Source organism: Amphiura filiformis, chromosome 5 (genome assembly GCF_039555335.1).
Source record: "Amphiura filiformis chromosome 5, Afil_fr2py, whole genome shotgun sequence".
Classification (NCBI taxonomy): Eukaryota; Metazoa; Echinodermata; class Ophiuroidea; order Amphilepidida; family Amphiuridae; genus Amphiura; species Amphiura filiformis.
In genome coordinates, this window is record NC_092632.1 from 34,012,707 (window position 1) to 34,024,917 (window position 12,211).

General features: G+C 36.7%; 1 long non-coding RNA gene across 1 annotated transcript in view; it reads left to right on the forward strand.

Annotated features, from left to right (window-relative positions):
• Positions 1-11,983, forward strand: part of LOC140151855 (uncharacterized) — a 28,173-nt gene extending 16,190 nt beyond the window's left edge. The window contains exons 2-3 of the long non-coding RNA XR_011858980.1: positions 2,224-2,290; positions 11,805-11,983. This is a non-coding gene — a long non-coding RNA (uncharacterized lncRNA). The remainder of the gene's footprint in view (positions 1-2,223; positions 2,291-11,804) is intronic.
• Positions 11,984-12,211: the final 228 nt, after the last annotated feature.

Here is a 12,211-nt window from a genome sequence, read left to right on the forward strand (position 1 = left end):
GGTCTTCAAGGGAAAGAGACCAATAGAATCATGCTGAATAAGTCCAAACAAGTGCCATCAACTGAACTGTGTCTGCAGATATTGGCTATGTTCAGATAGGAACTTACTATAAATGGTAAATTTACAAACAAGGAACTTTAATCCTAAAACAATATAATGGACATCTGCCATGTCCACAAGGTAATTCCCATCTGCCAGTCTAGCCTACATGTCAGCATACACCGAATTAGCCTATTGTCAAGACTTCATTGAGATAGCTTTATACTCTAAGTTGTATAATCCCTGTCTTGATACTAGACTAACTCTGTAAATACTTACATTTAATGAAGGTGATACCCATCTGCCCATTTTGCCTGTAAATTTACCTGAAGTATAGTACCTCTTCCTGGAAAATATGTTTACCTATCATGTCAAAGCTTGTCTACAGACTCTACACTGGTACTATCAACTACAATTGATTGAAGATAGACCAAGATATACCTACTGATTTCTAGCAGTATAGACCAAGATATAATTACCTATGGTACTAGATTTCTAGAAATCTAGTAGGAAGGCGTATATATCTTGGTAGATACCTCGTCTAGGTAAGTCATAATGTAGCTAACTATGAGCGCTTCTACACAGGCACTATCTGCAAGGTTACTTTCAAAGGTACCTATAGTCAAATGCAGCAAACCTTTGACGAGCGCGACTACCGTGATGTTGCAAATTCGGCGCTAACAACGCGTACGGCGCACAGTTCATTCATAAATTTCCACTCAGCAACAACATATCGCCTTAGCAGCCAATCAGAGACAAGTGCGTCCAACGCAGTAAATACGCGATGTATCCTTACAATACGCGCTCGTCAAAGGTTTACTGCATTTTAGTATAAGCAATAAAAGCATGACCTTACCAGCGATCGTCTGAACACACGACTATTAACATTTTATTGATTACTGACTCTTAACATTATTGCATGGTTATTAATAAGGCCAGAGCTCTAATTAACTTGAGTTATCTTTGCTAAACATTAAATCAATATCGTTGACAAGATATTGTGTAACAAGTCTGAGACAGGAGGAAAGTAGTAATTGCTTAAGCCGCAGCATGTGTAAACTGTTGTTATCGTTTGCTCATTGTTTAATCAATATCTTTGACAAGATGTTGTCTATTTAATAATACGTCTTGAGACAGAGGAGCAAAATAAAGGTAAAGTTATACTGGAGCAATGCTCTTTTTCCTTGGCATTGGGCCAGACCCTGGTAACCAGATTCCCCTGAATAAACTTGTTGTAGATGATTTGCCACTCCCTTAGAACAAGTCTGTTTTACATTCCCAGCGCTATACTTGGTTTTTGGTTTTTGCCAGCACCCATTTATACACCTGGCTGAAGAGCCTTCTAAGGGCACAATTCAATGGCATTGCCTGGGCTCAAACCTGCAAACATCAGATAATGGCACAGAGCCCTTACTGCTGCGCGGCCGCACCACCATAAGAAAATAAGATGGCAAACTAATAGTAATATCATTACATCATCATTACAATTTATATAAATGGCCCAACACTCCAGCTTCACACCTGCAGCATAGCAGATACGGGGTTGTTGCACTACATTTGGTTATGACTTGTTTTATGTTATGATAAAACTCAGTGATCTTTTAAATCCCATCTAATCTAGCTGTAAGTCTGTGATGATCCTAGTTAATACCAATAGATGTTGCAAGATATTAATACCAACAGGTGTAGCATTAATATTTGCATGCAACTCAGTGTGTGCTGAGTTAATTTGTTCTTTTTCATAAATATATATTTTAACATTGTTCACACTTGCTTCTTCAAACCACATTGGAATGGTTCAAAACCACATTGGTATGGGCCCAAACAGTGTTTTTGAGATAATTTTGTATGTTTAGAAAGCATTTCCAAACCTTTTCGTATGGCAAAATGGTTACCCTTCATACTGCGCATTTAACAAGTTGAGATTGCCAATTACCATGTCCCCTATAAACATAATTCCATCAGCTTGTTGATACCTGTTTCCTCACTTACGTCAAACACCTCATTACCAATTCTCAAGACTTGGAGCAGCATCCCATCGGGTAATAGAATAACGCCTAGTAAAATATTTAGTGTTCAATGTAAAGCAGCTCAATAAACACTCAAGTTGAGCTAGCTAACAGGGTCAATGGTATGATAAGAATTCACACTAATTGCAACATCTTCTGTTTCTCTCATTGACAGGGTGTCATGGGGATCTACTGACGCACACCAAATGACGACATCTGGCTGGGGACGCACGCTATGCGTGGTAGGTGTTAAGCTCTACTCCGTCTGCCAACAGGTAGTTGGCCTTTGTCTGCTATAAAATGTATTCAATTTTCAACAGCCACACTCAGTACTGTGATAACAAAACAAAGTCCCCCTGTTACAATAGGAACTCACATTGAGTAATTGTAATGGTACTTAGGATAGGAGGATGGGCCAAAACACATTTCCGTCATGGTCAAAATTACCTTGACTCCCACTCCCACTCCCCGCCTATGGAGTGCTTGCAGCCTTGCATTCAAATCTCTTTTGATATAAGAGCTGGATCTAAACTTTATCCTCTTGTAAAGTTGATAAAAACCAATGACCTATGATGAGATGGAGCAAAGTTTGAAGGCACCATAGGATACTGTGTGAATTAATTATAAGTGGGGGTTAGTCCATGTCATTACATACACATTTCCACAAATCCAAACAAATCATCTTTCAGCTCTGATATTGCCCAGGGTCAATGGGGAAAAGTATGGGCTTTCCATTGATACCAAAATCTCCATTTTGATGGAGTAGAGATGTGGCTGTTGATCAGACCATCCTCCGTTAACATATAATTTCATATGTGCGAGTGGCGAGTGAGTGTCAGCAATCGGCATATAGAGCACAAATAGACATATGATGAAATTAGACTATCCTCCTTTAAGTATGTATCAAATATTTGTCAAAACAACCATTGCAAATCTGTTAGCACATACACCATTAAAATCAATTGTCAGACAGGTAACTGAATGAATAAAAATGGAATGGTGTCGAAAAGTATGACATCACAAACCGTTTTTTATTTATCAATATAGGTATAACAGACAAATAACTATTTATAAAGATATAAAAATCAATTTGAATGCGGAAGTGTTGGATTACTGCCTATTATGGATCGAACCACAGTGTTTAAGTTGCCGCCTCAGCCTGGCTGTCGTTGGCAGTGTGTGGTATTTGACGCTCAAAATTTCATTGCCATGACACCTGGATTCCAACTGTTTGACACTCTCTACCAAATAATGTCTATGCTGGCATGAGTGTAAGAGTCTATCTAGTGATGAAATGGTACTAGGTATAATAGTCAAATTTGCATTGAGCTCTGAAATGCATCTTGGTGGATCAGAAACTTACAAAAAATAAAAATGCAAGAGGATCATTGAATTTGTTTTGTTGTTTGGGGAAAAATGGGAACATTGACACATTCCAGAAAGACCTGGTGCTGTGAAGTTCTTTGAAGGTGGAAGATCATTATCATTTTACACCCTCATGGCAACAAGTTCTGGAACACACCCATGAGTTAGTTCCATTCCATGAATGCCATATCTCTTATCATTGAGTGCATGTTTTGTTCCTGTAGGCTATATCATAATGATCAGAATCAGTTATTGGTATTCTTAAATGGCATGCCTCTGATGCAGTGTCAGATCCACTTAAATGATCAGAACATAATTCATATTGGTTTTTTAAACTTTTTTTTTTCACTCTTACTCAGGCTGTTTCACCCACTGCTGTGAGAAACCTTCCTCTGTCTGATTCTCTGCTTTGCCAGTGCTGCTTCACCTCTGTCTTTCCAGTCCTTGGCTGCCATTCTGCAAGTTTCTTCTCCCACCTGCTATCCTCAGGTCTTGATAAGTGTCCTGCCCATCTCCATTTTGTTTCTGGAAGATATCTTTGACTCGGTACTTTCCTGATTTCTGTATGACTTTTAGAACAATAAGCAACAAATTTAATTGTTACAACCAAAGTTGCATTTGTGGTAGTTGGTGCTAATCATTTTTGATACACCTTGTATTGTTTGTCTCTATTTCTACTATTGATATTGTCTGCTGCATGTATCCATATTTGCAACAGGTGCTGTTTACGCCATTTGCCTAATTAGAATCAAAACAACTTGATTCACACTCCTAGATTTGTCATGGATGAAAATGACTGAAAAGAGTGATTGCTTATTTGCCAAATGTATCAATAGAAATGATTGATTACTGTTTTTCCATGTAAAAGAAATTATGTTTGGTTGAAACAGCACAGGTGAGAACAAAACAGCAAATAAGATGTTGAGAGTTTGTCAGTTTGAACTTTTTTCTGCAAATGCCAAATTTATTTGAAAAAACCAAAGCACATCACTAAAAAACATATCAATTTATTCAATCATCTTTATTCAAATGCTTTTTGGACATCTGGGTTAAAATTTTATTATGAATTCCAATTCCAATATATCAACCACACCTGTGGCCAGTGGTCAATTCTAGTACTTAGTGCTTTTTAATAGAAGTAGAAAACTGGTTAGTTAATCAGGGAAGTTGATAGAATATGTTAAGTTAGAATTGTGCTTTAGCCATAATGTACGATCTTTTAAAATGAGTTTTTTTTCTTTCAAAACCTGACTTTTGGCATATTTGTAAAAACACATGTTTGATAAGTCCCCATAGAACTCCATGTTAAACAGCCAAAATAGCCAGTGAAGTTTTTCACCTTATTTTGTTATTTCAGCTTAAAATGGACAGAAACCCTTCCTACAGTTATTACTAATATTATTTCACATTTCAGGTAAAGAAGAAAGAAAGTAAAATTTGATGAAAATCATACATTATGGCTTAGTACTAAGGATTAAGGTAAGAAAGCTGTGCAGTTTTGTCTGAATTAGGGTTAGGATCATGACACAGGCTAAGGGTTTCTTGGTGGAATTAGATACATTTCATGTTCGGATTAAAATGTTTGTGATTTATTAAGGGTTGAGTTAATGTTAAGATTTTGAGAGCTTAGTTTAGATTTATTTTTTAGAGTATGGCTTTTACAAGGAGGCACAATTGTTAAATGATTGTGCTTGAAGAAATTCAAAATGGTTGGAGTGGCATTTGATTGGATCTTAAATGGGAAGTTCATAAAGAGTACCTTAGGGGATTTATTATCACATATTCATAGGCTGTACAACTCATATTTCTATATGAGGTAGTCATAGTGATGGCTACATACAGCCTGCCTGCCCTGTCAATATATACCTTGAGGTAGTGGAACCCTTTTCATGTAAGAGATGCGATAGAGCCCCCTTGTGTCGTACCCCAGGAAGTCTGGTTCAAGCTGGCTTGAATTGTGCAGGGAATTGTGTGCTTTCAATCGTTTCATACATCATCTTTTGCGTTATTAAAGATCACCATATTTTCAGATAAAGCATGTGTGCTGCCCTAATATTATAAGCTTTCAATTTCCTTATGAAATTACATTCTTTTATTCAAGGCAAGATTTTGTCCCAAAATAGATTGTAGAGCAATGGGGATTTTTTTACTTGTGGGATGTGTCTAGTACTGTTACATATATGAATTTGTATCAAACAATTTTACAAAAATTCCTAGGGGCATTGAAGTTTGTTTCCTTGTTCTTATTTTGCACAGAGGGGTACTCACGTATAGAGAATGTAGGTATTCACATAATGACTTTAGAGTCAGTTTCATGATCCGGATCAAACATATTAAACTTACAGTTTATTGTGTCCCAATGTAAAGTATACATGTGTTCTCCATATTCTACAAATGGCAAGTCATAGTCTGATAGTCAGAAACAAATAATTTACTGCAAGCAATTAGCAGTCCTTTGGAAGCTTAGATATCAATTATGATTATTAGAAGAAGTAAGATTGATGAATATTTTGAATATCACAAAATTGTTTTTTTTTTGTTTTACAAGATTCTACCTGAATATGCATGTGTATAAAAGGACAGTATAAAGGTCATTTTTAGGACATTTTTCTTATGACTAATGAGGTAGAAACAAAAGATACTGTCTCCGCCACAATTGAAATTCGTCATCAAAATTTAACAATAAAAAACCTTTTCAAAATTTAAACAAAATACATGTAAAACATGCTCAGTAAGTCAACTGTGGATGCAACAGACGTCAATTTCATTGCTTCAACGCATGAGCATTGTGTGTGATGCACTCGGTGTATCGCGGTGGTGTTTCAGGATTTGTGCTGGCAGGGTAATGGCACCTTCTATAGCTTTATGCTGAACAGACTGACACATCCCAAAATTAACTTATCCTTGTGAATACTCAAATAGTTGTTAGATGACTGCTTCCAACAAATTGGCTTTTGGAATATGCGTTTGACCAAATTGTGTCCAATATCCAGATTTTTGATTCCTTAAATCTACACAGACATGGCAGATCTGCATCAATCTGGAGCAAGAGCTCTGTGTAGATTGCTTCAATAAATTTACTTTAGTGGTGTGTAAGCAATGAAAGGGAAAGCTACAAATTGTGAAGACACATGGGATGTTTACACCACCAGCAGGGATTTGTTGCCCAGATGCCAGAGTTAAGTGTAAGGAAGTGCAAAGTGAGCGGAAAGCAAGAGTTTGGCAGGTCTGGGTGAAATGCGAATAACTCTATTAGTTTTTATATGCTCTTAATATGAATGTGATGTTGTGTAACTTTAATGACAATTTTTATTCAGGATATTTCAAACTTAATGCATAAAAAATGAGAATCTCAAAAATAGTCCTTTTAATTGTATAATCATGCAGCTGCCTATGCTTTGATTTCAAATAAATATCAGTAATGAAATCTAATTGTTTGGAAATTTATATTAAAAAATGATATCGTTTAATTTGTACAATATGGTTGGCATACCACCAGCAAAAGTTAAGATTTAGTTGTTATGGATTTAGTTGTGTTGATGCATTGTTTTATCTCATAGGAATATAGAGAGATGTGATCATTAATGCCCTCATAAAGTGTTAATGGAGAACCTCTGTGTTTAAGGAGCTGAGTGATTTTTTATTTGATAAAATGACTGAAAAGAAATTGTGCATTTAGTGATGGTATTTTTAGAACAAGTTTTGTAAATGGTAAAAACAATTTCATTGATTTCAGAAATCTAATTTTGCTATAAATAATATATTTTAGCAAAACTAACACTCATTCTCTGGCCATGATGGTTTTAAATTCAAGAAAGAATTTAATAACAATGATAAAATAATATGGTTCAAGATGCCATAACCCCAGATCACCAAACTTGAATATAATTTTAGTATTCTGAATATATTCATGTTGTATTCTGAATACTTCTTTAGTGGTATTTTTGTAGTTGAATGTATTCTAATAGTAAATATCAAGTTTGGTTTAATACTAAATTCTAATATCTGAATACTAAAAAGTGGTATATGAATACTAACATTTAAAATAAATCTGAATACCAGTAATGCACATATCAAATGCAACCCCGGCCCCTGGGGACCCGGGGGTGGTCCGGGACTTGACATCATGTGACCCGGGATTTGATTCAAAGTGTGTCCCGGGGAGCCGGGTGTTGGCAGGACTGGTATAAGAATTGACGTCGGCCAAAACCCCGGAAATTGGGCTGGGACTTTACCCGAGGAGGGCCGGGATTATGTCGTAACTTACCCGTGGGTTTCCAACAAGTAAAATGGGCCGTAAACATGGCCGTGGTTTGCTAGTAAAGGATGCTCGCATTTATAGGCGGGGAATCCTATCACTTAGCAGTACTTGACCCTTGGATGTATATTAATAATCAACTGAGTCGCCACATTAATAATGTTACTGTTCATATAAATCCATTCCAAAAACGAAATCTTGGCTGTTGTTTCCAAATTTTGCAGTAGGCCATGTATCTGCTATTTTACCGGTGCTCTAAAGTTAGCATGTTTATCTAGACCACACTGGCTTCTTGACATGCACGTGCAAACGAGAGCCTGCTATACGCTTATTTATGCCAAATCTATTGGTTGTTTTATTTTTTTACGTTATTTTTTAAAAGTATTAACCACCCGCCGAGAGTAAAGTTAAATATTATTAGGCCTACACTCAAAAACAAAACTGACCGTGATAATAAAAGTATCCATGATACTTTTGTGACATCTGCGATCGACTGCTACATGGCCATAATACGTAATAGAAGACTATAAATGCACTATAGGTAGTGTACATGTTCTTTAAAAAATAATTATAGGCGTATGATATAAAAATTGAATTCAATGTCTTGTGTTAATATACAGATTTTCAAAACTATAATATATTTTCATGTTGGAGCGTTTAACAATATTATTAATCACAAATCGTTGAAAGGGTGTTTTAAATAATATGCACGTTAGAGCCCGTGCGTTGATACTCAAACAGTATAAAGCAAATAGGCCTCACACCTAATAGAAAGGAAAGGAAAGAATTACGCTGTTTCACGCTAGTGACGAGAATCTAGGTAGCCTAATTTCGTTTATCGTTTTCAGATGTTCCGTAACAAGGTGAGTAACTGATGTATTTGCAATGGAACACACATGTACTAGGCATATATTTGAAGCGTTTGAATCCACCAGCATGTCCAGAACTCGGCAGTCCATTGGAGACATACCTGCATGCCGAATATTGAACCCGCATGACAAGATTGCCGCGATTTTAAAACCATATTAAGATCCAGGCCTATATCCGATACTCAGGGCCGGGAACTTGGGCCGAGGAATACCCGGGTTTGCATCGATATTCGCCGGGGGCCGGGAGTGGCTGAGAGTTTTGCCCGGGTGGGTCCGGGACTGGCCAGGTGTTTACCCGGGACTTGAACTTTTAAACCCCAAATCCACGGCCCACGACCCGGCCATCCCCGGGTCCCCAGGGGCCGGGGTTGCATTTGATATGTGCATAAGTGGTATGAATCCCCAATTGATTTGATGCATTGTGCAGGGACCAAAATACTATAGCCATGATCATACTTATCTCAATGTTAGTGTAACATGGAGGTAGTGCAAGCTACCAGTGTTAGCCTAACACTAACTTAACACTAAGGGCCTCAGTCTGGGTTCCTGAAATTTGGTGGGAACAAAGCAAGACAAAACATTTCAATGTAATTTTGGGTTCTGCCGGGATATCTCACCATAGATTCTTGCAGGTTCATGAAATTTGGTGGAGAAATTTTGGAGTCATCCAGGTCAAATCACCATAGATTGGTGCAAATTCATGAAATTTGGTGGGAGGGACCACTGGAGCAATGATTTTACAGACAATTTGAACTGACTGCAATCTTCCACCAACCACCCAATCCAAGTATTCTTCTGTTTTTACAAACCATATAAGACTGGAGACCACCTAGTGTTTATGATATTTGTGTAAGGAGAATCAAGTTAATTTGAGGACACTTTTCTGAACATCTATATGAAATTGTGTAAAGCAATCAAATATTGGAGCTTATTTCTAAAAATAAATACACAAACAAGAACAAGCAAAACAAGAACAACAAATTACGTCCCATCTTAATGAATCATTAGCCAACAAAGCAACTGTCTTTCTCGTTCTATAGGCTACTTCATGATAATGTTAAGTTAAAAGAACATTTAAATAATTGTTAAAATTGTATGATATGTTAAATTCTTAGATACTTGTCCCATGTAGTCGGTAAAAGGTTTATAGTACTCAAAAATTGTATATACAACTGATGAATTTCCTGATCATCTCCTGGGTTTTATTTAGTCTTGGTGACAAATATGTATATAGCAAACAACAATTCTCACCAAGGGAAAGATTGTTCCTATGGTAACCTCACTTCCTTCCTTGTGTTTATCATGTTTATACTTTTAATGAAAAAAAAAGATATCTTAGTATGATTTTGTTGTTATCTGTATCAAAGGCAAGATTAAAGTTTGGCACACTTTAGGGACAATGAGGAAACAGGAATAACCTTAGTTAACTACTAACAACATAGCCACGAGCAAAACAAAACAAAATAGACCTATGTGATCTTGACTTCTAAAGACTAAATGAAATTTTATTGCAATTTTGTAGAAAGAAGTGGACATTCTCCTTGAAAGTACATTCAAAGGGTGGATATAGAGAGTTTGGCTCAATGGTTAGAGTTCTTGCTTCTGGTGCATGTCTGTGGTACGATTCCCGGCGGTGGAACACTTGCTTTGATATTGACTAAGGGAAAAAAACATGTGTGGTGCATTTAGAGTTGGGTACATGAACCATGCGAGGATTCTGTCCTTCTGAGGGAACATCAAAGTCTCCAGGAGGGCCATACCTGTATATGTATCTCACAGTCAGTTTTGAGAAGAATAAGGTGCAAACCTTGACTGTCCTAACCTTTTCCAGTGTTCTAATGGACCCCAATGGAAATTATCTTCACAAGAGGTCTTCGTGGGTTATCCAGGGTTGTCAAACCTGAACAAACCAAATAAAATCAAATAATGTTATGATACAACCTGGGTATCTCACAGCTGTCCCATGCCAGTGGTTGGAATTTAACATAGTTATAGGCAGTGGTGTTAGGTGGGGGCAGGGGTGAGAAACAGTGACGCTAGACAAATCTTCCAGATCCACCCAGGCCCTGAATGATGTTTGCAGTCTCAGTGATTGTGCATCCTTGTCCTTTAAATCAATTTGTTTAAAACAACTTTTAAATGGATTTACATAAAGCAAGTAATTACGATTACTTCAGCCTGTTACATCACCAGTTTCAATCAATATTTCCAATTAACAGCATTTACTCTATATTAAAAAGCTGACTTTAACCATTCATTAACAAACTGCACGTGCAAAACTGTAAATCATTTTTTTATAAATAATAATGAAAAGATTTATTAGTACACAGAATATGATATTATCAGTATTATATTGGAAATGGAAGTTCAGATAAATACATTTGGACATCTCTTAGTTCTATTTCTCAATAAATTAAGGTTTAAATTCTGATAATTATTAGCTAGATGTGTGAGTTGTATTGTCCAGTTTGTGAATCAACTATCAGGGAGTTAGCACTGGTTAGTGTACCTAATTCAATACATTCTCAGTCCCTGGGAACCAAGGTAATGAAATTTGCATATAGCGGTCAGAAAATTACCATAAACAGGCAGATGTGATCCCAGGATGTGATTGGATTAAAACATCACTTATTACCTTCTCTCTTAATTCCCACTGCTTGATTACACCAATGAGTAGGAATGGGTTACTTTATCAATATTTTCTTAATACACTACAGTGGTGGATCTACAATCATTACTTTACCAATATTTTCCTAATACACCACAGTGGTGGATCTATAATCATCGAAATAAGTCTTGGAGCACTTTTGTATCAAGAACGGAAAACTGACACCCCCTCTCCCTCGTGCAATGTTGGGAAATTCCAATGTCTTCAGCAGTTTTCCAAATTGGTAAACATGATAAACAGGCTGCATGCTGCATTCAGCTATTTATAATCTCACTGGCCCAGATGGGTAGTACAAAACAGAAACCTAAGTCAACCCCTGCTCTTCTTTCCAACCCCTGGATATGATTTGTCTCAAAGAAGCAAGTTGACACTACAGAGTTTGAGGTCTGAGGTTGATATGTTTACACCATATTGGGATTGTAATCAATAGTTCATTTGTCCGAGTAGTCATCCATCAATATGTAGGTCATCTGTAGTTGACCATCCTCTGCCATTCTGTGACCACCTGTATGTAATTGACGAGGTCCACTATTTTGTATTGAATCAGTAAATCTACTGCCAAGCTAATGTATTTTTCCCATGTGTTTGATTTTCAGTAAATATTGGGGTCCTGGTATGACGCTACAAGTAAATACCAACAGCTGTTGTGTGATTTGCTTGTGACACACTACTGCTAGCAGCTTTATCATATTTGCAGCTTCTGCTATGTAGCTACAATACATATCCAGGATCATCAAGTACAATCACATCCAGGGAGGTAAATGTTGAGGATTTTTGGTAGGTATGTATGGCATATTGTGAACTATAAATGCATTGTTTTTAAGTAGAATTTATTTAAAACAAACAAACAGACAAAGAAACAAATGAAATGAATGTATTGACTGGTGGAATAAACAAAGAATACTATAGGTATTGAAACTCTGTCATATCATGCAACACAAACCCTTGAAGTTTTGCTATCTTCAGTAGAAAGCATCTTCAATATGTGTGCTAGAATATTGAA